Source organism: Herpailurus yagouaroundi, unplaced genomic scaffold, assembly GCF_014898765.1.
Source record: "Herpailurus yagouaroundi ecotype Mexico unplaced genomic scaffold, PumYag 67569, whole genome shotgun sequence".
In the NCBI taxonomy this organism is placed as follows: domain Eukaryota; kingdom Metazoa; phylum Chordata; class Mammalia; order Carnivora; family Felidae; genus Herpailurus; species Herpailurus yagouaroundi.
Window position 1 is genome coordinate 771,828 of NW_024420375.1, and position 22,427 is coordinate 794,254.

General features: G+C 44.0%; 1 protein-coding gene across 3 annotated transcripts in view; it reads left to right on the forward strand.

The window, feature by feature from the left end:
• Window positions 1-22,427, forward strand: part of STARD8 (StAR related lipid transfer domain containing 8) — an 87,615-nt gene that overhangs the window by 20,527 nt on the left and 44,661 nt on the right. The gene's annotated exons all lie outside the window — the stretch shown is intronic.

Below are 22,427 nucleotides of genomic sequence, written 5' to 3' on the forward strand. Positions count from 1 at the left end.
GGATTCTGTGTCTCCTTCTCTCTCTGCCCCTCCCCTGCTCTTGCTCTCTCTCTGTCTCTCACAAATAAATAAATGTTAATTTTTTTTTAGGAAACCAATTTGACAATAAATTTCATATTAAAAAAATTTTTTTTTAAGATTTTATACACTAGGGTCTTATTCCTTCTGAGCCTATGTAGATCTCCTCCTCCAAAGATCCCTCACAGGGAATGGGGTCATACCTTACTATCTCACTCCGATTCATTTTTTAGCCACTCAAAGTCACCATAGCACTGCCGTACACAGGACTCCTTCAACTTGAAGATAGGTAAGTTTGTCTACAGGGAAGGAAAAATGAGAGAAGAGAGATGGTAACTAACGTTCAGCCTGTAGTGGCCACCTGTCAGAACCACTTAGGTCCCAATGAAGAAATAATTCCTGTGGACCATGCTCCTATAACTCCTTTAAAATATCAATCCTTACCACATCCAGCCTTGTCACAGATGGTGACTAGAAGTCACTTGCTGCTTAGAATTTATCCTATAAATAGACTTGAAGTTCGGGCCCCTGGGTGGCTCAGTTGGTTCAGCGTCTGACTTTGGCTCAGGTCATGATTTCATAGCTTGTGAGTTCGAGCCCCACATCAGGCTCTGTGCTGACAGCTCGGAGCCTGGACCCTGCTTCAGATTCGGTGTCTTCCTCTCTCTTTCTCTTTGCCCTTCTCCAGCTCACACTCTGTCTCTTTCTCAAAAAATAAGCATTTAAAAAATTAAAAAAATAAACATGACATTTAGAATTCAATGTGATATAACCAACACTTTCTTTATCTAGAAGGCTTCTAAGAGAGTTAGTTAGGACTGAGGGAATATATATAGCTTTGAGGGAGAAAACTCCCTCCTTTTTCTCTCTAACAAGTTTCTTTGCACCTTACTGCATATTTGCCTTCAGTTTCTGGTGTCCTACTTGGGTGGGCAAGTTAGTGGCATTCTGGGAACAGCTCCCTTTCATTGAGGAGGAAACAGTTGTCTAGAAGGGGATGCCTGGTTTGGGGAAGAAAAGAAAGAAGGATACTAGCCAGGATTTCACAGTCTGAACTCCTAGCATTGGCTGGGCTTTGCTGAGGTCATTTAGGCCATCCTTGGCTCTAGCTTGGCCTCAGCTATTCCCATTGGCTACAGTTTTTCAAGAGTTCATCACTTGAATGGAATGAGCATGAGATCATCCACTAGCTGGAATGAGCATGACTTTCTAGGAAGGTAACAGAAACTGAAAGGCACCAATGAACACGTGGCATGCTAAAGGCCTATGTGAAGCGTCTTGGGGAGATGTTGGAAGAGATGTCCTGAGCTCTTTCTCCTGAAGACTACTCCAAGTAGTTGGAGCCAGTTTGGGCACAGTTTTACCTGGAGGCAGAGAGGGGATCTGGTGACTTCCCAAGTACTTTTCCACCTTTGGATTTTGAGTTCTTGGGTGGCAGCTGCTAGAAAAGAAGAGTTGGCCGGGTGAGGTGTTTATTTGCATTGCCATGACAGCAGACAAGAGGGACTTATTTTGAGGTGGGAACACTGCAGTGATCAGCATACAGCGTACATCTGCTCCTCCACTGCCCACCTCTTCCCCCATCACCATTCCAGGACTTCTGGCTAAGCACAGTTCCTGCTTTGCAAAAGAGACTTCTGGGGGCACAAGACCTGTGGTCTGCCCAGTTCTGGGAGAAGGACAAACTTCTACATTTCAGAGACACCAGCTGCAGAGGCTAAAAGGAAACCCCTCATACCCTGAAATAGTGACCCCCTCAGATGAATGCACTTGCAGCTTCCAAGTTGCCTCATTATAATGTCTGTGCCAAGCCCAGCAACAGTGCTGAATCCTGGAAGGGTGGGCACTAGGTGCCTGAGAGGTCTGTGACTTCCAGAGGAAAGAGGAATGTCTTTTAGGGGATGTGGCCAGGCAGAAGAGATTGCCACCTACAAAGCTGAGCCAGGACTAATTTTTGTGCTACTTCTTTAGGTTAAAGTTTGAAAATGTCTATTTAAGAGCAAATGTGAATACATTGTCTCAGGCCAATCCGAGGACTATCTGGCACAAATTATGACTTTATGTGGATTTGGCAATGGAAGCAGCAAGGCACTGGGAACCAGGGGACCTAGATTTTTGCCCAAATTTCATTACCAATTCACTCTGTCAGCCCAGCTAAGGAACTTCTATCTCTAGACCATGGTTCACATCTACAAAATGGAGCTTATTGCATGGGGCTCTTGTATGAGTCATACAAGATAGTGCATTAAAATGTTAAAGTACTTAACAAATGTGATTATTTCTGAGATCTAGCTCATGTAAGGAGCAGAAATCTTTGGGGTTTTTTTTATTCATTTATTTTTGGAATATGGAATACCCTCACATGTCTCAACCATAAAGAGATATGAAAATAAAAAGTTTTCCCACCCTTGTCTCTCAACCACCCAGAAATCCCCTTGGAGGTGACCAATGTTACCACCTTCTTCGGCCCTTGATGAGTTTAGAAGGTCTAAAGTGAGTTTGCTAGACAGGACATCAGTGGAGGCTGTGGCTGCCTGATTTGGTGTGGGGGAATGGCTGACCAGAATGTGCAGAAAAGGCAATGGAGAAGGAATTGTGGGGAGGGAAATGTGGGCAGTGGTGGAATAAGCACTAGTCTGGGTGACAAGAGGCCTAGGATCCAGTATTGACAGCTCCACTCATGGTTGAATGATCTTAAGAACTTTTCCCTCTCTGATCCTCAATGTTGCATCTGCACATTAAAACTATTATGTTTTCACATGCCATTCTTACAAGTTCATCCAGAGTTGAACAGATGTGGTAGAGGAGAGGACCAACCAGGGACATATTAGAGAAGAAAAAGCCAAGACACTGATTCAAAGCTGACAATCGAATGTGATTTGCATATGTAATCTTTTTCATGTTAAGATCAATCAAAGGCTTTTCTGACATGCTACTGCTTTTATCCTTTGTCAGTGGTCTCACTGACAGAGCAAACCTTTGCTACAGTTTTCACTGGAGAATGTTAGGAATGTCTAACTTGATTCAACATATGTAGTTCTGCCCAGACCCAAGAGGATGGCCTGATGGGACTTTGGCAGTCCTGCTATAATGGTCCAAGAATCCACTAGCATAATGTTTCCCAAATTTTACATATTTGTGAATCAACTTCACAATTTTAACCATCACTTCATCCTGTGCCAAAAGTTTATACTTATTTTTTTATTTACATAAATCTGATTTTAAACAATAGCTTTACCATAATATTTATGAAATTAGTGTTTGAAGTACTAGTTACATCTTTCCTAATACATATTGAATTCAGTATATATCTATCATGATTCAAAATGTCAATGTATCACTCCAAATCATCCCATGTGTATAAACAAGCATTGGAAAACACAGAGGTAGCAGTAACACAAACCAGCAGGTCAGAAGGAGGCTCAGGCCTTCAGGGCTCACTCCAAGACTTACTAGGTGCCCTTGGGCTCCCTGCAACACTTCACACTCTTTCCAAGTCCTTATATCCTGTTATGCAGCACAAATTGATCCTGAAATGGAAGTAGGTTCTGGAGCCTAAAAGGAACTACTTCCCTCCAAACAAAATCGACAATTCTGAATGGCATCACAAGAACTAAAGCGAGAACACTTGACTAGGAAACCAGAAGCTCTAGGCTCCAGTTTTGGCTCTGCCATTTGCCAACTTTAAGACCTTAGGCTTGTCCCATTCTCTCTCTGGGCCTTAGTGTCCCCAACAATAAAGTGAGTAATTTGGAGGGTGCCTGGGTGGCTCAGTGTGTTAGGTGTCCGACTTTGACTCAAGTCATGATCTTGCAGTTCGTGGGCTCAAGCCCCGCATCAGGCTCCACACTGATGGTGTAAAGTCTGCTTAAGATTCTCTCTCTCCCTCTCTCTCTGCCCCTCCCCCACTTGCGCGCACGCACTCTCTCTCTCTCTCTCTCAAAAATAAATAAACTTTTTTTTTTTAAATTTTTTTTTTTCAACATTTATTTATTTTTGGGACAGAGAGAGACAGAGCATGAATGGGGGAGGGGCAGAGAGAGAGGGAGACACAGAACGGAAACAGGCTCCAGGCTCTGAGCCATCAGCCCAAGCCTGACGCGGGGCTCAAACTCACGGACCGCGAGATCGTGACCTGGCTGAAGTCGGACGCTTAACCGACTGCGCCACCCAGGCGCCCCAATAAATAAACTTTTAAAAATGAATAATTTGGTCTAATGACCTCGAAATTCAATGATTGCTCTGAAATTCAATGACTCCTTCACTTGTAGACCTCACACTTCTGCTTAACCCATTGGCTCCCAGTAGCTTGCAGAGGTAAGGAGGCTGCTGACCTGACCTCCCACCAACGTTGTACCAAATCCTCCCTAAGTTCCCTTGCTCCCAGTGCACAAAGCTCCTTTTGTTGCCTGAAGCCATTCAGAGCTTCTCTCCAGGCTCCTGCTGAAGTGGCTAAGGCAACCTGTGGGGTAATAGTTGGCCTGTAACAAGAGCCTGGTTCCCTAATTCAACTGGCTTTGGCCTGGCTGCAAGCTTGGCCTTAGCACCGGATTCTGTCTATCAGCTGCCCCAGACCCCCTCCTCCAGCTCTGAAGTGGGCAGGGAGACCAGTTTTAAAGGGAAAAAATAGAAACAAATACATAATATAAGTGCATTTATTTAAGCTGCTATTGGATATTACTTCCAAGGCTCAAGGGGGCAGAAGACTAAAATACTGAGCCTAAGAAAATCAGCATAATAATAATAATAATAATAATGATAATAATTAACTTCCTTTACTTTTAAAATAACAAATCATTCCTGTAACTATTTCTTGATAGATTTGGTCACTTAACATTTGCTATTTCATGAAGAATATTTGCAGGGTATAGCTTATCTAGCATTTGACAAATAGTTTATTCAGCAACTTGGAATAGTATAAAAATTTACTTATTTAGGGGGTATCTGGAAGTGATTATCATTTGAGACAGGAAATCTTTCAACTGTGATCTACAATGAATTCAGCCAAGTCAAAAACACTGTCCTATGAGTTGAGATTTCTAAGATCTAGTCCCAGATCTGACATAAACTTCTGTGACCTTGACTTAGTTGTTTCCTTTCCCTGGACCTCAATTTTCCTGCCTGGAAGTTGAAATTGAAGGTCCCAAAGTTCTTTGCACTCTGTCATCCTCTGGCCTCCATTCCTACCAGAGTCAGTCTGAAAGGAGGGAAAGATGGAGATAGGGTCAGTGGAAAGGGCAATTTCAAGATGTTCTTTGCAATGGGAGAAGGATTTCCAGACCTGTGAGAGGAGTATAACAGCTTCCTTTTGTGTGGAAAGGGGCTGGGAAGCTCAGGTTCCCAATGCCTGTTTTCAGGAGTGTAAGACAGAAAGCCAGGCCCAGGCTTACAGATACAGGCCAGGCAAATGTCCTGAGGCACAGGATAATTAAACATTCTTTATAGCCTGGATCAATCCAGAATATCAGAGCCAGGGCTGGATGACCTGGTGTAGCTAACCAGGGGCTAGAAAGGGAGCAAGAATTGTAGGAGGAGGGGCAGGTATGGAAAAGACCTTGGAAGTATTATTTTGGACACTTCTACCAGAAGATCCCATAAATTATTGAAACTCAGCATTAAAAATAATTATTCATCATCATTCTCCTGGAAACCCCTCCTTCTGTAAGACTCTCTTTCTTGGTTAATGCACCATCATCCACCAGTCAGTCAAGTAAAAATCATGAGAACCATTTGGACGCCTCCATCTCTCTCATTTGTTGTCATCCAGTCACCAAACCATGGCCATGAAACTTATCTGTAATGTTTCCTACTTCTGCCTCTTCTTTTCCATTCACACTAGGATAGCCCTCCATCTCAGTCCTTAGCATCTCTGGCATGGATGGTTGCTTGGCTTCTTAACTGGTATCCCTGTCACCATGCTTTTCCTTCTATTCCATTTCCCATACACTGTCATGGTTCTGTCTTTAAGAAAATAATTTGGTTGCTCAAAAATTTTGATTGTTCCCTACCTTTGGCCAAAGTCCAAATTCTTTGCATTGGCATTCAAGGTCCTTCACAACTTAAACAACTATCTTTCTTTCATCTCCCACCACATCCTTACGTTTCTGAGCTCCATGGGACAACTCCTTATTTCCTATACATACAATGAACCCTTATATTGGGCTCTCTACTGGGTATGTCTTTGCCAGCTCCCACCGCCACAAACATTTGGTCTGTTAAGCCATCCTCTGGACTCCCTTTCCATTGTGTCCATATCTCTATTATAACACATCATACTGATCTTCATTTTCTTCTTTTCTTTCCTGTATCTCTTACAGACAATTAGTGTATGAGAGTGACGTCTCACTGATTTCTATATTCCCAGAACTAAGCACAGGATCTCACATAAACAATGAATCTACCAAAGATTGTCTTTTTATTTTTGATAACATAACAAAAGAACTTCTGGTAATCAGGCTAGTGCCTTCTTCATCTCAGCAGACTTTCTTCCCTATCGTTTCATCTCTGAACTAGCTATTACAAATTGACACACAGCCCCCACTGTCTCCAGATGACAAATTCTTAAGACAGGGTCTTTAAGGTCCTGTAGTTCCAGTTAATGGTGCAGATCCATGTAAAGCACATTTCCACCGAACTCTTGAAACTTCAAGATTGCCTTAATCTCAAGGCAGGAAGGGCACTTAAAGGACCTTATTAACCAGTGGTTTTCAAACCAAACACTGAGGAACCCTAGAGTCCCCAGAAATTCATTGGGGAATGTCAAAGAGTTGAGGGGTTCTTCATTCAACCAAATCTCATTTGGTTCAACCAAATGTAAACATTTTGGAGATTTCATGAAGATTTCATTTGGAGACTGGAGTTGGGCACATAAAAGTAGACGTTGCAGACCACTGCTCTAGCCCAGTGCTCAATTGCTAACAGCCTCCCTTTTATACCATTCCTGCTAATGTGTTCACTCAGGCTTGGACCAAATTCTCCAGATATGGTCAAGTATCCCTTTTCATTCTGTACTCAGTTGAAAGTTCTTTATATACAACCAGAATCTGCCTTATAACTTCCACCCAGCTGTCCCATTTTCACTCCTTGGAGTCTCATGGAAGTTGTTCCTTCTTCAATAAGACCAATCTACTGGCGTTTAGAATTTCCCAAAGTCTTAGATGGAAGTGACTTTGTAGTTCATACAGTCCAATGTCTTCATTGTATTTGGGGAGCTCAAAGCTGAGTGATCTGCACAACAGCAGACAACTCATTGGTGGTAAAACTGAGACTAGAAGCCAAATTCCCACTCATCTATAATGTCCTCCCCTGAATCTGTCTTTCCCCTGAGTAAATAGCTCCAACTCCTAAAATTATTTCTCACAGTCCTGATGATTATTCCCTAAACTTACTCCCGATTAACAGTAACCAATGGCTGAAGATCCGCAGCTCAGCTGGTGGATATTCTATGGCACCTAGGCTTTGGTTGGCCTAGGGTAAGGGCAAAGGAAAAGGAAATCAAACTGTCATCAGAAACAGAGCTGTTCCCTCACCACAGCCTGGATGCTGCTCTCCATAGGACTAAATTCCATTCAAACAGTGCTCCTCCCATGGCAGGGCAGCCAAAGGGCAGCTTTCAGAGGTCCCTTCTGACCTGTCTGCTGGAGGGTCCTGCTGTGTGACCTTCCACATCCCAAACCCAGAAACAGGAAGAGTTGGTTTGGTTTACATTTTGAAAAGAAAAATGAAAACATAGGAAGTGGGGCGCCTGAGAACAGAGGATTCCAACTCTGTGTGCATGTGCCCCTGGAACAGGATATTTCAGAGAATACATTCCACAAGAGAAGGGAACAGCCTCCTTATTAAAAACAAAACACAAAGCCTGTCAAGGTTTGGAAAGAGAAAAAGGCCAAAAGGAGACTCTTAAGGAGGGGAGGGGCAGCTCTTTCAGAATCTCCAACTCTTCTCCCCCATCCACCACTTTGAGCTGTTGTACTTTGATCTCACTGCTGTTATCACCACATCTGGCCCCCAGAGATGCCCTGCTCCCTTCAACCTATGGCCCAGAAGAAGGTCCGAGCCTCTTTTCTTGTTTCTCTGAAGATCATCAAAACAGGCTGTCACTCAGAACCTTACTTTAAAACCAAGAAAAAAAACAGACATAGATTAATTACAGAACCTACAAACAGCAGAACAACATTCAGGCTTTACAAAGTAAATGCCTCTTATCTTAAAGCCAGCAAAAGGTGGGATGCACTTTGCCAGTCCCCAAACATCCCTCAGGATAACTACTTTATTGCTGCACATGAGCTGCTGTAAGTTTGCCTGGCTTTCTCCCCACTTAGCTCTCTGTTGCTGGGAGGCGAGTGTCATCTTATTTCCCAACCACAGTTACCAAAAGAGCCAATGCAAAAGGTCTTTTAGAAAAATAAAAATATTCCTGGGGCACCTGGGTGGATCAGTCAGTTAAGCATCCAACTCTTATTGGCTCAGGTCATGATCTCACAGTTGGTGAGATCGAGAACCACATAGGGCTCTGTGCTGACAACACAGAACTTCCTTAGGATTCTCTCTTGCCATCTCTCTGCTCCTACCCTCCCCTGCTTTCACACTTTCTCTCTCTCACACACAAAATAAATAAATAAATAAATAAATAAATAAATAAATAAACATAAAAAACTAAAGCCATCTTTTTAAAAAAGAGAAAGAAAGAAAAAAAACCCCAGAACCCCCTGGGATTCTCTCTTGCCGTCTCTCTGCCCCTCCCGTCCCCTGCTCTCACGCTTTCTCTCTCTCTCACACAAAATAAATAAATAAATAAATAAATAAATAAATAAAAATAAATAAATAAAAATAAAGCCATCTTTTAAAAAAAAAGAAAGAAAAAAAAACCCAGAACCCCTTGGGTCCTTTCCAATTCTGGTTTTTGCATTGAGGAACATGGCCAGTTGACAGGTAATTGGCAGGGTAAAAATGTGGATCATTTGTGTGCCAAAGAAACATAGTCCTGCAAAGAAACAGTTCTGGCCATCTCTGGAGCTTCTACAGGCACACACAAACACGTGTTACATGCATGTATGCACGCATACACACATACACACACATAACATCTTTACCAAAGTACTAGTTCTGCAGAGTAACAGCTCCTTCAAAACACAAAAATGAACCACTGTCTTTGCTTCTCAAAGGGGATTATGTGTCCCCTTGGGCCAGAGGTATGCAGAACCTCTTCCTGGAACATGCTTTCAAGAGCATCTGCTTGGAATGGCTCATTCTTCTTAAAAGATCTGGGTGGAGGGAGCATTATTTTTATATTAAAACAAGCACAGATATATGTTATGGAATAGCATGCAAAATTCACATGAATTTGTGAGATAAAAGTGGAGACTTCAAAGAAATTTCACACTTGTAGCTGACTACCTGGGCTTCTCCAGCTTTTTGGGGGCTGTGAGGGGAATGAGTTCATTCCGTTCAACCATTTGGTACTTTGGTGCAAAAGTTTGAGAAGCACTCACTGAAATGGTGGGCACCCTGAGGGTAGAAACTTTGTCTCACTCCTTTCTGTATCTTCATGCCCAATACAGAGCAAGCCACAGAGAGATTGTGCTCAGGAACTATTTGTTGCACCTTTCCATCCACCTATCTGCCCATTTGTCCTTGTCAAGGAACAAGCAAAAAAGGCAGCCTTGAAGTGAGTGGTGGAAAGAACTCAGTTTCTGGAGATTTCAGACAGCTCTGGGTCTGAAGTCTAACTGTGTCACTTATTAGTTGTGTGACTATCTCTCTGAGCCTCAGTTTTCTCAGTTTAAAAATGTGGATGCAATTCTCATCTCCTGGGTTGTTGCAGGAACTAAGTGTGGTAGTGGGGGATGGGCTAAATGGATGATGGGCATTAAGGAGGGCATTTGCTACAATGAGCACTGGTGTTATATGTTAAGTGATGAATCACTAAATTCTACTCCTGAAACCAGTATTACACTATATGTTAACTAACTACAACTTAAATAAAAATTTGAAAAAGAATAATTTTCTTAAATGTTAAGAGTGCTTTATAATCTCTTAGACAATATGCAAATAATAGTTATTAAGATTATAAAATGACCGCCATGACTAGCCCTGGCAGTAGGGTGAGGGAAGGGAGAGAGATTTTCTGCAACCCGGAAGTCTGATTTCGGATTAAGAAGGCAGGAGCTGAGGCCTCAGCAATGAGCCACTGGGCCTCTGGGATGTGGAGGGTCAATGTTGAATCATGACTCTAGAGCCCCACCCCCACTTCAGAGAAGCACTTCCCAGGCCAGAGGGCAACTTCTTCTGGTGGAATGATGGAAGGATCAGATGAGCCTGATATACCTCAGGTCTCCAAAGACCAGACATGCTTGCTTTCTCATGTCTGCCAATGAGCTCCTTGGTGGCCTGGCTCATAGCAAGGATCATTCATCAGTAGGGGCTCAAGTACAACCAGGAATGATGACTTGGCTGCTAACAAGCTATGTCACCTTGGGCAAGTATCTTCTCCTTCTGGGCCCTGACTTCCTCATCATTAAAATGATGAGATTGTAAAGGGTAGACTCTAAGGCCATTGATCTCCTACACACTATGGTTATGTGACCCTTAACTGAAAAGGCATTTGACCTTGATTCCTCCCCCCCAAAAAAAATAAGTGATCAATCTGATCATCTGATAGTTTGATACTGGACCCCAGGCGTTGTGGGGATGCCTGACTGGAATCCTCTTCTCTTTGTAAGTCTGCTGTGTCTTGCTGGACTGGCAATATGGGATCACAGTCCAGGTAAGGGATGTATGGATAAAGCAGGTGTTTCCCGAGCCCTGGGCTCTGGCCCAGGTACTTCACAATATAAAATGAGGAAAGGGAAGAAAACAGGAAATGCTGTCCACAATATACACCTAATTTTTCAGGAAGAATTCCTTCTAGGCCAGCTCGCTGTCTCAGAAGTCAGCAACAGCTGCTGAGCTGGAAAGCTGACTGCCGCAGTCTCTGGGATTCTAGGGCTCCCTGCCCCCATCTCAACATCTTTAGACCTTTGCCATTTTTCAGAGCTTATTTCAAATACTATTGCCTCCCCCTTCAAATCCCCAGCATACTGTGTATCTGTCTAATAGTATGGATCTAATTCTGTCTCATGTTGGAACTATTTCCTTTCACATATGGATTAGAAATAAAATACATTCTCCAAGGAAAAATTTAAACCTGTATATCTGAATATAAAATAGAGAGTCAAAGTCCTATAATCGCTCATTCCCACTTTCCATAATTAACCACTGTTTGGAGATTTCTTTGCAGCTTCCCAGAAAGCTTCTATTGTCAAAGCTATTGAAAATGCAGGAGCATGTTATTTGGACAGAGTGATGGCTCTGCAGACCAAACAGTTGGGTTTATGGCTCAGCTCTCCATTTGCTGGTCAGATCATCTTGTGTGAATTATGTGTCCTTTTTGATTCTTGGTCCTCTGCTCTGTAAAATGGGATAACAATCCCTCTCCTGCTATCTCACTGGATTATTGTAAAGACCAAGTGAGACAAAAGAAATAAAAGCCTTTTTGCAACTGTAAATGGTACTCTATTTATCTCCATGCCTGTGTCTGCAACTTGAATGTAAGCACCTTGACAACAGAAACCTTGGTCCACTGGGGCTGAAGTTCCCATTACCCTTAGCTCCAATAACATGTCTAGAACAAGAAAGTGGTGAATAATGGGAGATATGGAACTGAACCCCAGAGGTTGGTGCTTTGCTCCTTTCCTGCTTCTGGGAACATAGTTCCTTGACTTTCCTTTGGAGACAAGCCCAGCTGAGAAGACCATTTTTCTCTTTTTTTTTTAATATGAAATTTATTGTCAAATTGGTTTCCATACAAACCCAGTACCCTCCTCAATACCCATCACCCACCCTCCCCCCCCCCCCACCCCCCCCCCCATCAGCCCTCAGTTTATTCTCAGTGTTTTAAGAGTCTCTTATGGTTTGGTTCCCTCCCTCTCTAACTTTTTTTTTTCCTTCCCCTCCCCCATGGTCCTCTGTTAAGTTTCTCAGAATCCACATAGGAGTGAAAACATATGGAATCTGTCCTTCTCTGTATGACTTATTTCACTCAGCATAACACTCTCCAGTTCCATCCATGTTGCTACAAAAGGCCATATTTCATTCTTTCTCATTGCCAGGTAGTATTCCATTGTGTATATAAACCACAATTTCTTTATCCATTCATCAGTTGATGGACATTTAGGGTCTTTAAATAATTTAGCTATTGTTGAGAGTGCTGCTATAAACATTGGGGTAAAAGTGCCCCTATGCATCAGCACTCCTGTATCCCTTGGGTAAATTCCTAGCAGTGCTATTGCTGGGTCATAGGGTAGATCTGTTTTTAATTTTTTGAGGAACCTCCACACTGTTTTCCAGAGCGGCTGCACCAGTTTGCATTCCCACCAACAGTGCAAGAGGGTTCCCGTTTCTCCACATCCTCACCAGCATCTATAGTTTCCTGAGTTGTTCATTTTAAACACTCTGACTGGTGTGAGGTGATATCTGAATGTGGTTTTGATTTGTATTTCCCTGATGAGGAGCGACGTTGAGCATCTTTTCATGTGTCTGTTGGCCATGTGGATGTCATCTTTAGAGAAGTGTCTATTCATGTTTTCTGCCCATTTCTTCACTGGATTATTTGTTTTCCAGGTGTGGAGTTTGGTGAGCTCTTTATAGATTTTGGATACTAGCCCTTTGTCCAATATGTCATTTGTAAATATCTTTTCCCATTCCGTTGATTGCCTTTTAGTTTTGTTGATTGTTTCCTTTGCAGTGCAGAAGCTTTTTATCTTCACGAGGTCCCAATTGTTCATTTTTGCTTTTAATTCCCTTGCCTTTGGAGATGTGTAAAGTAAGAATTGCTGTGGCTGAGGTCAAAGAGGTTTTTGCCTGCTTTCTCCTCTAGGGTTTTTATGGTTTCCTGTCCCACATTCAGGTCCTTCATCCATTTTGAGTTTATTTTTGTGAATGGTGTAAAAAAGTGGTCTAGTTGGGGCGCCTGGGTGGCGCAGTCGGTTGAGCGTCCGACTTCAGCCAGGTCACGATCTCGCGGTCCGTGAGTTCGAGCCCCGCGTCGGGCTCTGGGCTGATGGCTCGGAGCCTGGAGCCTGTTTCCGATTCTGTGTCTCCCTCTCTCTCTGCCCCTCCCCCGTTCATGCTCTGTCTCTCTCTGTCCCAAAAATAAATAAACGTTGAAAAAAAATTAAAAAAGTGGTCTAGTTTCATTCTTCTGCATGTTGCTGTCCAGTTCTCCCAGCACCGTTTGTTAAAGAGACTGTCTTTTTTCCATTGGATATTCTTTCATGCTTTGTCAAAGATTAGTTGACCATACTTTTGTGGAGGGACCATTTTTCTAAAGTTACTTGCCTTTCAAAACCATGCTTTACTTTGAAAATCCTACAAGTGCTATTTCCAGTCTCTACCTCTCTCAGCTTCCAGTTCCTCAGATTCTGGCCCAGCTAATGTTTTTGGAGTTCCTCATGTGTGAGTGTGTGGATGTAGATATAGATACAAATACAGGTGAAAGAGACAGTGGATGTAGATATAGATACAAATGTAGGTGAAAGAGACAGAAAGAGAGAGATTTCAGTTTTTTTTTAAATTTTAGAGGGAGAGTGTGAGCAGAGGACAGGAGCAGTGGGAGAGAGAGAGAGAGAGAGAGAGAGAGAGAGAGAGAGAGAGAATCTTAAGCAGGCTCCTCACTCAGCTTGGAACCTGACCCTGGGATCATGACCTGAGCAGAAATCAAGAGACACTCAATCAACTGAGTCACCCAGATGCTCAAGAAGACTCCATTTTTTAAATGGACAAGCTGTAGAATGCTAGAAAATGAGAGCTGGAAAGCACCTCAGGTATCATTTAGTCCAATCACTATCCAACCTTTAAGATCTAGGGAACCTGAGACCCAGAAAAGGGAAAGGATTTTCCCAGGGAACTAGTGGCTCTGACAGCCAAATTAAGGAGGTAAAAGGCAAGCCTCTGGGCTGAGGGAACTCAAGTTGAGGTAACTAACCTGGGGAAAGTGTGTGGGGCCCAAAAAGAGATTAATATGAGCAGAGAGGGGGATCAATCAGGAGAAGAAGTTGGGACCAACTGCAAAATTTCCCTGGAAAGTAAAAATATAAGAAACATGAGGGCTGTGGTTTAGCAAGTTATTATGAGTCTTGATGAGCAAGGAGAGGGAGGAGAGAGGAAGAGAAAAATAGAGGGGGCCAGAAAAGGAGAAAACAGGAGAGAATGAAATCTAAACCAGGCAGATGGAGAATATTTAAAGTGGTAGGCTCAGTAAGGACTGAGCATAGCAAGTCAGTAGGGTCTTGTTGCATGCAAGACATCTAGAACTTTCTAAGTTCCCACCAGGTCTGCTGCCTGGTTCCTTTCAGACTCTGAATATGCAAGCCAGTCCTTATTTTTTTAGCAGATGCAAAATTTTTCCACTGTGTTGTTTGGAAAAGTGGCCCCAGACTGTAGTTTTTGCCTCAGATTTGGCACACGAGGGCACCATACAGCCTGGGCTGGTTGTCAGAGTGGGAATGCACTCGCTGTACAGCCACGATCTGATTTTAGGCACACAGTCACATTCTGAGGTAAACTTAGCCCATTTTACAGAGGAGGGGTAATATAATTTGCCAATGAAAATAATAACAACACAAGAATAATAGAAATAGCTACATATGTATTGAAAACCAATTGTTGTACTGATGAAGAATGAGGCCCCAGAGCCAAACTGCCTGGACTCAAACCCCAGTTGTTCCTCTCATCAGTGGTGTGATCTTGGACAAGTTGATTAACCTCTCTGTGCCTCAGTGTCCTTATCTGTAAAGTGAAGATAATAATACCTTCTTGAGAATATTTGTAAGGATCAAATGAGTTGATGGCCTTTGAACAATTCCTGGCACATAGTGTTCAATAAATAGTAGCTACTATTGATACCATCATTATGTGCTGGGCACAACTCTAAATGTTTTATTTGTATTGTGGTATACAATGATCACTTAGAAGGTAACTGAAGCCCAGGTGCAAGAACATATCAAGTCCATTAGCCTTTAAAGTTTTCCTAGGTGCAGAGAAGCCTGAGTGGCTCAGTTGGTTAAGCGTCCAACTTCAGCTCCGGTCATCTTCTCACGGTTCGTGGGTTCAAAACCCTCACTGGGCTCTGTCCTGACAGCTCAGAGCCTGGAGCCTGCTTTAGACTCTGTGTCTCCCTCTCTGTCTGCCCCTCCCCTGCTTGCACTTTGTCTCTCTCAAAAATAAATAAAAATTAAAAAGAAAATGTTTCTTAGATGCATAACTCTTTTCTCCCCACCCCCAAACTGAATTCTATGTAGAACTCCAATCTATAGAACAGATAAAAAGCAGCATGGCTTTGATGGAAGCAAAATTGGGTAAGGGTGGGGCCTAGAGCCTCCAGGCTCAGACTTCCCCTGATCTCCCCGCTTCCAAGATCCCCAAGGTAGGCCTTGAGGGTCTTTGCTGCTCACTTGGAGGAATAATTTGTAAGCCTGCTGATGTAGTCTATCCAACCTTGTTATGCTCAGATGAAAGTATTATTAACCCTGAAAGGGCAAGTAACATCCCCAAGGTTGCATAGCTAGTCAAAGGCAGAGGAGGGCACAGGTGGTACGACTAGTCATGGACAGTAATAACTTAGTCGAAGAGAAAAGCCTCCTTGGTTAAACTAGAACACAAAATATGCCAGGCTTGGGCAGAGAACAGCTAGGTAAGGAAAGAGAGCAAGAGGGAAAGGGAAGCTGAGCCAGATGCCCTGCCCCTGAGCCCTGGATATGAGCAGACCCCTGTGAACACTTATAGCCTACTAGAGCCACCCTAGACTTCAAGAGAATAAGACAAGCCTTACCATCATGGGGCCTCTCACTGTACAGGGTTTGGGATTCTGTTTTGACAAGGGATGTTGCCACCTGTCTCTGAGGCTTTCAGTCTGTGGGACTCAGCCGACCTAGGGCTAAATCTTACCATTCTGGCCTTCTTACTGGACTCTTGGCCCTAACTGGGCATTTTTATAAGGCTTCTTTAACCCCAGGTTCTGGGATGGCAGTCGGGCTTCCAACTTATGGTTGTCAGGGAAGTGCAGGGGAATGACCTGAAGTTCTGCCCCTTGTACATTTACACATGTGGGTGCCCCTATATGTTCAAGGTGTGCTACTTTCTATCTAAGAAAGTGTTGCCAACTTTTATTTCCAGACTTCAGCGTGGGTTACCTGAGAACACCACATGGAGGAGAAATTATAGGAGAAGTTCCTCCCAGAGAACTTTGGGATTTCTCTGGATTCCCTTCTTCTGACCTAATCATTTGAGCACTCAGGCCCTATGAGAGCTCTAGAAGACTATATCATCCTGAGGCAAATACTGGAGGGCAAAGCCTGGGTGCAGGCCCTGAGTTGCTTGACCCTCCTTTGGTAGGCCTCAAGATCTTCATCTGGACCATGAAAGAGTGGAGTAGATTCTCTCTGAGGGCCCACCAGCTCCAGGCTGGGCTTCTGTGGAGGCTCCCACCAGTTGGGTACTCTCTCATGTGCTGGCCTAGAATCCCAGGGGAACACACCAAGTGGTGGATGCAAACAAAGCTTGCCCACTTCCATGGTTTGCTGGACCTTTGGACTAGTCACAAGAAGGAAGGGATGCAGGAGGCAGATTAATGACCCTTAACTTGCAAACTACTCCTCTGACATAAAAGCAGCTTTTCCTCATGGCAGGGCCACTTGCTCAAATGCACAGAGCCCTAAACCCCTGAGCCATAGTGTGAGATATGTGTTACTGTAGGGTTGGTGCTATACCCCACCAGATGATGGGAGGAGATTCTGCAAGTTTTCACCAGGTTAAAGGTGTATGCACTAATGCTGAGGAGTTGGGGGTAGAGGGTGGCTGGAGAGAGACCTAGATAAAGGCAGAAAGAATCAGTGAAGGTTTGAACTATGCCGCCTACATGATTCAAGGATAAGAAGAAAGCAATGAAGCAGGATAAAGGGCTAAGGGGCAATCTTGCCACTGATAAAGGCATCTCATTGACACCTGCACTTTTGATCCACGTAACATTTTAGGGAGGTAGGTGTTATTGTCTCCATTAGTAAATGAGGAAACTGAGGCCCAGAGAGGTGATGTGACATGCCATCAAGTTAAAGCTGGTGTTCAAACCCAAGGCTGCTTTGAGAGTTACAGTGCTCAGGGATCCCTTTCTCTGGAGCTGATCCAATCCATACACGTATACACTGTTGCTTTTCATCCAGCAACCCTTCTAAGACTTGGCTGCAAGGGCATAAGAATTATCCTTCCAATTTTACAAAGGCATAGGAAAGGCTGATGATTGTTTCAGAATTATACTCAGGCAGAGTAAGAGAGGGGACAGGCTGAGGCTCAGGTCTCTCACCGTCTGCCTTCAATTGGAAAGCTGCAAAACACTGCTAAAGTAGCACTCCCACTGCCATTTTCTCTGCATCTGGTCATTTTCCACTTACAAAGGCTCTCTCTCAGATCCATTATCTCAGTGTTTGTTTGCAGGGCAGGAAAAATTATTTCCATTTTATTTTATTTTTTAAAATTATTTCCATTTTCTAGGTTCAGTTACCTTGCCAAAGGTTGCGCAGATACTGAATAATAGAAGCAGGACTTGAGACCAGAGTTGTGCCCAAATTCCCTTCTACTTTCCCACAAAGTGCATTTGGCCGGTCAGAGATGGACAGAGAAAGTTCATTGAAGCATACTGTTTGAGACCAAAAGAGGCAAACTCTGACCCCCTGGAATGACATTTAAGCCCTTTTCTCTTTTCCATATGAACCTCTGAATTGCAAGGGCAGTCCTGAGGCCTTTGAGGAAGAAAAACAGAATCCAGTGAGCTCAGTTTCACACAGACCCCAGAGCTGGCAGCTTCTGTGTTTTGCTAGATGCCCCATCAACTCTGTGATCAGGGTGCCAGGTTTGGTCCAGCTACACAAGTAGCAGGATGGTGGAGGAGGGGGTTGTCTCTCTGCTGCTCTCACTACCTGTGGATGCATTTCATACTAGGTCATTCGGCCATCTTTATGTTTCTCTATCCCAATGCCATTGGGGAAAGAAAACCTAAAATTTCTGAGCCACAGTTTGGTTGGGTCAAGGCTACTTTTGGGTCACACGCTCATTCATTCTCTCAATTGTCATCAGTCCTTTACTAAATATCCCCTCAGTGCCAACTCAATGCCAAACTCCTTCCTGAGCAATGGGCATGTTGTAAATAATAAAACACAGTCCTTGCCCTCAGGGAACTCACACTTTTATTGGGCAGGAAGACATATAGATAACTAAACTCAATGTAGAAGGATTGCTGGTATAACTGAGCTGTGGGAACACACAGAACTGGAATGGCTTATGGTATTCATAGGGAGGACTAAAGGAATATGTGGGGCTTTGCCAGATCCAGGAGACAGGGCAAATAGCTTAGCCTCTTTGTATGTCAGTTGTCTCATTGTAAAATGGGATGGTAATGATACCTACAGTGTTTCCATAAGGAGTCCATGAGTTAAAATGTGGTAACAGCTTAGAACAGTGCCAGGCACACAGAAAGCACCATATAAGTGTTTGTAAAATAAGTCAAGAGAAGTAAGAATGAGCATTTTTGTGAGAGAGAAGATTAAACGTAACACATTTGAAGGGTTAATGAAGTATAGGGTGTTCTGGGATTGCCAGCTGATTTGGCTGGGTAAGCTTGTGCAGCACTTTGAATGTCAGGGCTAGAGGCATGGACTTGTCCCTGTAGATGATGTGCAGCCATTTCTCAAGCTGGATCTTTGCCACAGGGAGTAGCAGAGGACTCCTGTGTGAAATGATAGTGCCCAGTAGGTGCTAGGTCCAAGAGACTGCCACAAGCCAGGGAGCCGTCAGTTGGCAAATATGAATGGAGGACCTTCTCTGTGCATAGCCCAGACCCTGGCTTAACATCATTTGGGAAATGCTGGGTTGGTGGGAGAGACACTACGTATTTGCCCTCAAGGAGCTGCTCATCTAATTGGAATATGTCCTGCTTTTGCCAAGAATGAACTCAACCATCCTGGTGGTAAGTAGTGGAGATGGGTGGGTAAGAAAGACTCTGTTGTGGCCTGAGAGGCAGTAGGTATAGTGGTTACCAGCCAAGGCTAACAGGGTTTAATTTTTTTAAATGTTTTTATTTACTTTTGAGAGACAGAGCATGAGCAGGGTAGGGGCAGAAAGAGAGAAAGACACAGAATCCAAAGTAGGCTCCACGCTTTGAGCCTTCAGCACAGAGCCTAATGCAGGGCTCAAACTCACAAACCATGAGATCATGACCTAAGCTGAAGTTGGATGCTTAACTGACTGAACCACCCAGGCATCCCAAAGGCTGTAGGGATTCAAAGCCTAGTGGTCACTTGCAAACTATGCGGCCTTGGACAAATTGCTTAACCTCTCTGTGCTACAGTTTTCCCACTAGAAAATAAGGGCAATGATAATAATTATACCTCCTCATAGAATTGTCACGTTGATTAAATCATACGTGGAAAGTGTTTAGAATGTTGGTTCATATAATAAGCACTTCATTAACATTAGCTCTTCCCAGTGAGTAATGGTCTACCGTGTGCCAGGTATGTGGTACTTCTGGGGTAAAAGGCAGTGGCCTGGAACATGCACAGGCACAGGACTAATGTAGCCCATTTCCTGGAGTGTCAACTTTCCTCAAAGGCTTAAAGGAGAAAAACACCCATTTTTATAAGACAACATGGATGTATACCAGAGTTAACCAGGAAATTCAAGTAGGTGTTTAAGATAAGAGTGGGGACTTCAAAGGCATCCTCTGCAGGGAGTGAAGTCTTCTGGTTATATCTTCAGCTCCCCCAAGGTTCCTACACATTCTTCCCCTCAGCCCTTAGGTTGGGGTGGGGTACTTTTGGGTTCAAAAGTTCCAGCCACAGGGACACATGTGAGCTCATGAAACTTCATCGATGGATTGTTCTCTGGGGTAAGGGTGATCACTGCCATTATATGTGTGAAACCTGAGGTTCAGCGGTCAAATTCTGCCATTGTCACTCATTAGCTGTGTGAACTTAGTAAGTCACATTATCTTTGTCATCGCTCAGTTTCTCCATCTGTAAAAGGGGGGTGATAAGGATGATGATGACAATAATAACAGTACCTACTTTAGAGGGCTGTGGTAAAAATTACATAGATGAATCCCCAAAAAGCACTCAGAACAATGCTGGGCATAGAGTTAGTGCTCAATGCATATTAGCTTTTATCAAATCCATTCTCACATTTCCTCCCACAACAACATTGTCAGGTAGGTGTCATCATGTCCATTGTATGAAGGAGGAAATTGAAGCTGTATGAGGTTAGATCACATGCCCCCTTCCTCTTTGCTAACAGAGGGCATTCCTGCAGTGGGGAGGAGGTGGGAATAAATAAGCTCTGAGGTCCTTTCCAGTTCCAAGCTTCTGTGATTCAAGTTAAACTCAGGAGCCCTTTCATATCACTGTTCTGGCTGGGGCTGAAGCAGCAGAGCTCAGGAAATGGGAGGGACTTAAGGGAGATGCCTTAGCAGGATAGGAAATGGCTGCTGCCACCCTTCCTTCTAGGCTGCTGCTCTGAGAGCCTGTGTCCTGCACTCCCACCCCACCAGAGAGCAAAAGGGAAACTCCTGTGCTTGGAGGAAGCTGACTGGGGCCTCCTTTTCCTCAGAGAGGAACTTGCCCCTGAGGCAGAGGCTGCTGGAAACTCAGAAGTCAAAGGTTTGGCAGTACCAAGCTGGACACAGACAGCAAACTCCCAGTGGCTGTTTACCCTGGTTTAGCTCATCCAGAATGAGGATTGCTGATAGACCAGAGAGTGCTGGGGGAGAGGAATGAGCTCCCCAATGATTTATGATCATATGGGGGGCGGGGGAATTCCATTAAGTAGCATGGCCTGATAGAAGGTGGAATGGACAGGAGATCTGACTTGATTGTGAAACAGACTCACTGTGTGGCTTTGGGCAAGTTCTCTTCCCCATGTGAAGAATATACTCATTCCATATTTTGTGAACACCTACTGTGTGCCAACACTACCCTGGGGAAAAGGGTGAATGACATGGAGATCAACATGTTAATCTCTCATTCCTTTCCAGCTCTGACACTGAGTCTATGAAAAGCGAGTGCAAATCTCATTCAAAAAGCACACATCAATTCACAAACTCCTCTTCCTTTTCTTAGCCTGTCCCTCACAAATGGTGCTATTCTGCCCTTGTCTAGTGGCACAAGGTAGGGAGATAGTAGAAGAAGGAGCTGTGACCTTTACCTGTGTATCCCCTTATCATTATTCTGATTGAGTCATGGGATTATGCTCATGTTACAGATGAGGAAATGGAGGCTCAGAGAAGGAAAATGGCCTGGGCTTTGCCCAGTTAGTGCAGAACCACTATTAGAATCTTCCCTCCTTACTGGCCACTGCCACAAGTGGAGTGGAAATGACCAGGTCTGAGAGATGGCAACTTTCTGCCTTCCCTCCATTGTAAACAAAGGCAGATAGAGACTCCCCACCATCGCTGAATAGGGAATACAAGTTCCCTTGTTGTGGATGGAAGTTAGGGGTAAGGGAAAGGGTCATGTAATTTAGGGTCCTGTTCCAGGCTTTTTTCATGATAGATCCTCTTCTTTGAGAATAAAAGTTAATCTTTCTTCATGGAGAATACTCTGTGCTAGGCACCATGTTCCGTAGCTTTAGATCTTCAAAACAGCTCTGCAACAGAGATCATTATCCTGCTGACATGGTGACCAAGTAATTTGCATCCTTGGGCCTCAGTTTTGCTTCTCTAGAGAGAGTCTATAAGAAAAGAATGCTTCCGCTCATAAGGTCTAGAATACTCTTGGTACTAGAAGGATTTCAAGGTGTCGTTGGAACTCAGGGTCTTCTTGTTCTGGTCAGAGACACATTAAACGGGGCTGGAAGGGTGGTGAAAAGCAAGGTCTGTAGGAGGCTGAGGAGTCAGTGAGTCAGTCTGCCAAGCTGGCTGGAGCCATTGTTCCCCTCTCCATCTGGCTGTTGCATAAGGTCTTCTGCCCTGTAACGTGGTTGGTAAAATTTGGGGGAGACAGGAGGTAGAGGGGCTGACTTAGTGGCTAAGACCCCCACTATCTCGCACTGGCATAGTACAGCAAAAAGGAGTGAGATCAGTGGTGAGACACCCCTCAAATCGGGGGCTAGTGTAGAAAAGGCCAAAAGGTGACTCCAACCCAGGAAAGGAGGCTGGATGGCAATGGAAGAGGCAGCGTAGCTAAGCTAAATGACTTGAGGCCAGTGTAAGATAGAGAAGGGTAGTGTCCTGCTTAAAGTGTGGGCGTGGAACTTTCTAGTCGCTACTGAGGGGGTGGGGCAATCCGGGCCTTCATTCCCTCAGCCCTCCTTCCCTCCCTCCCTCCAATGCA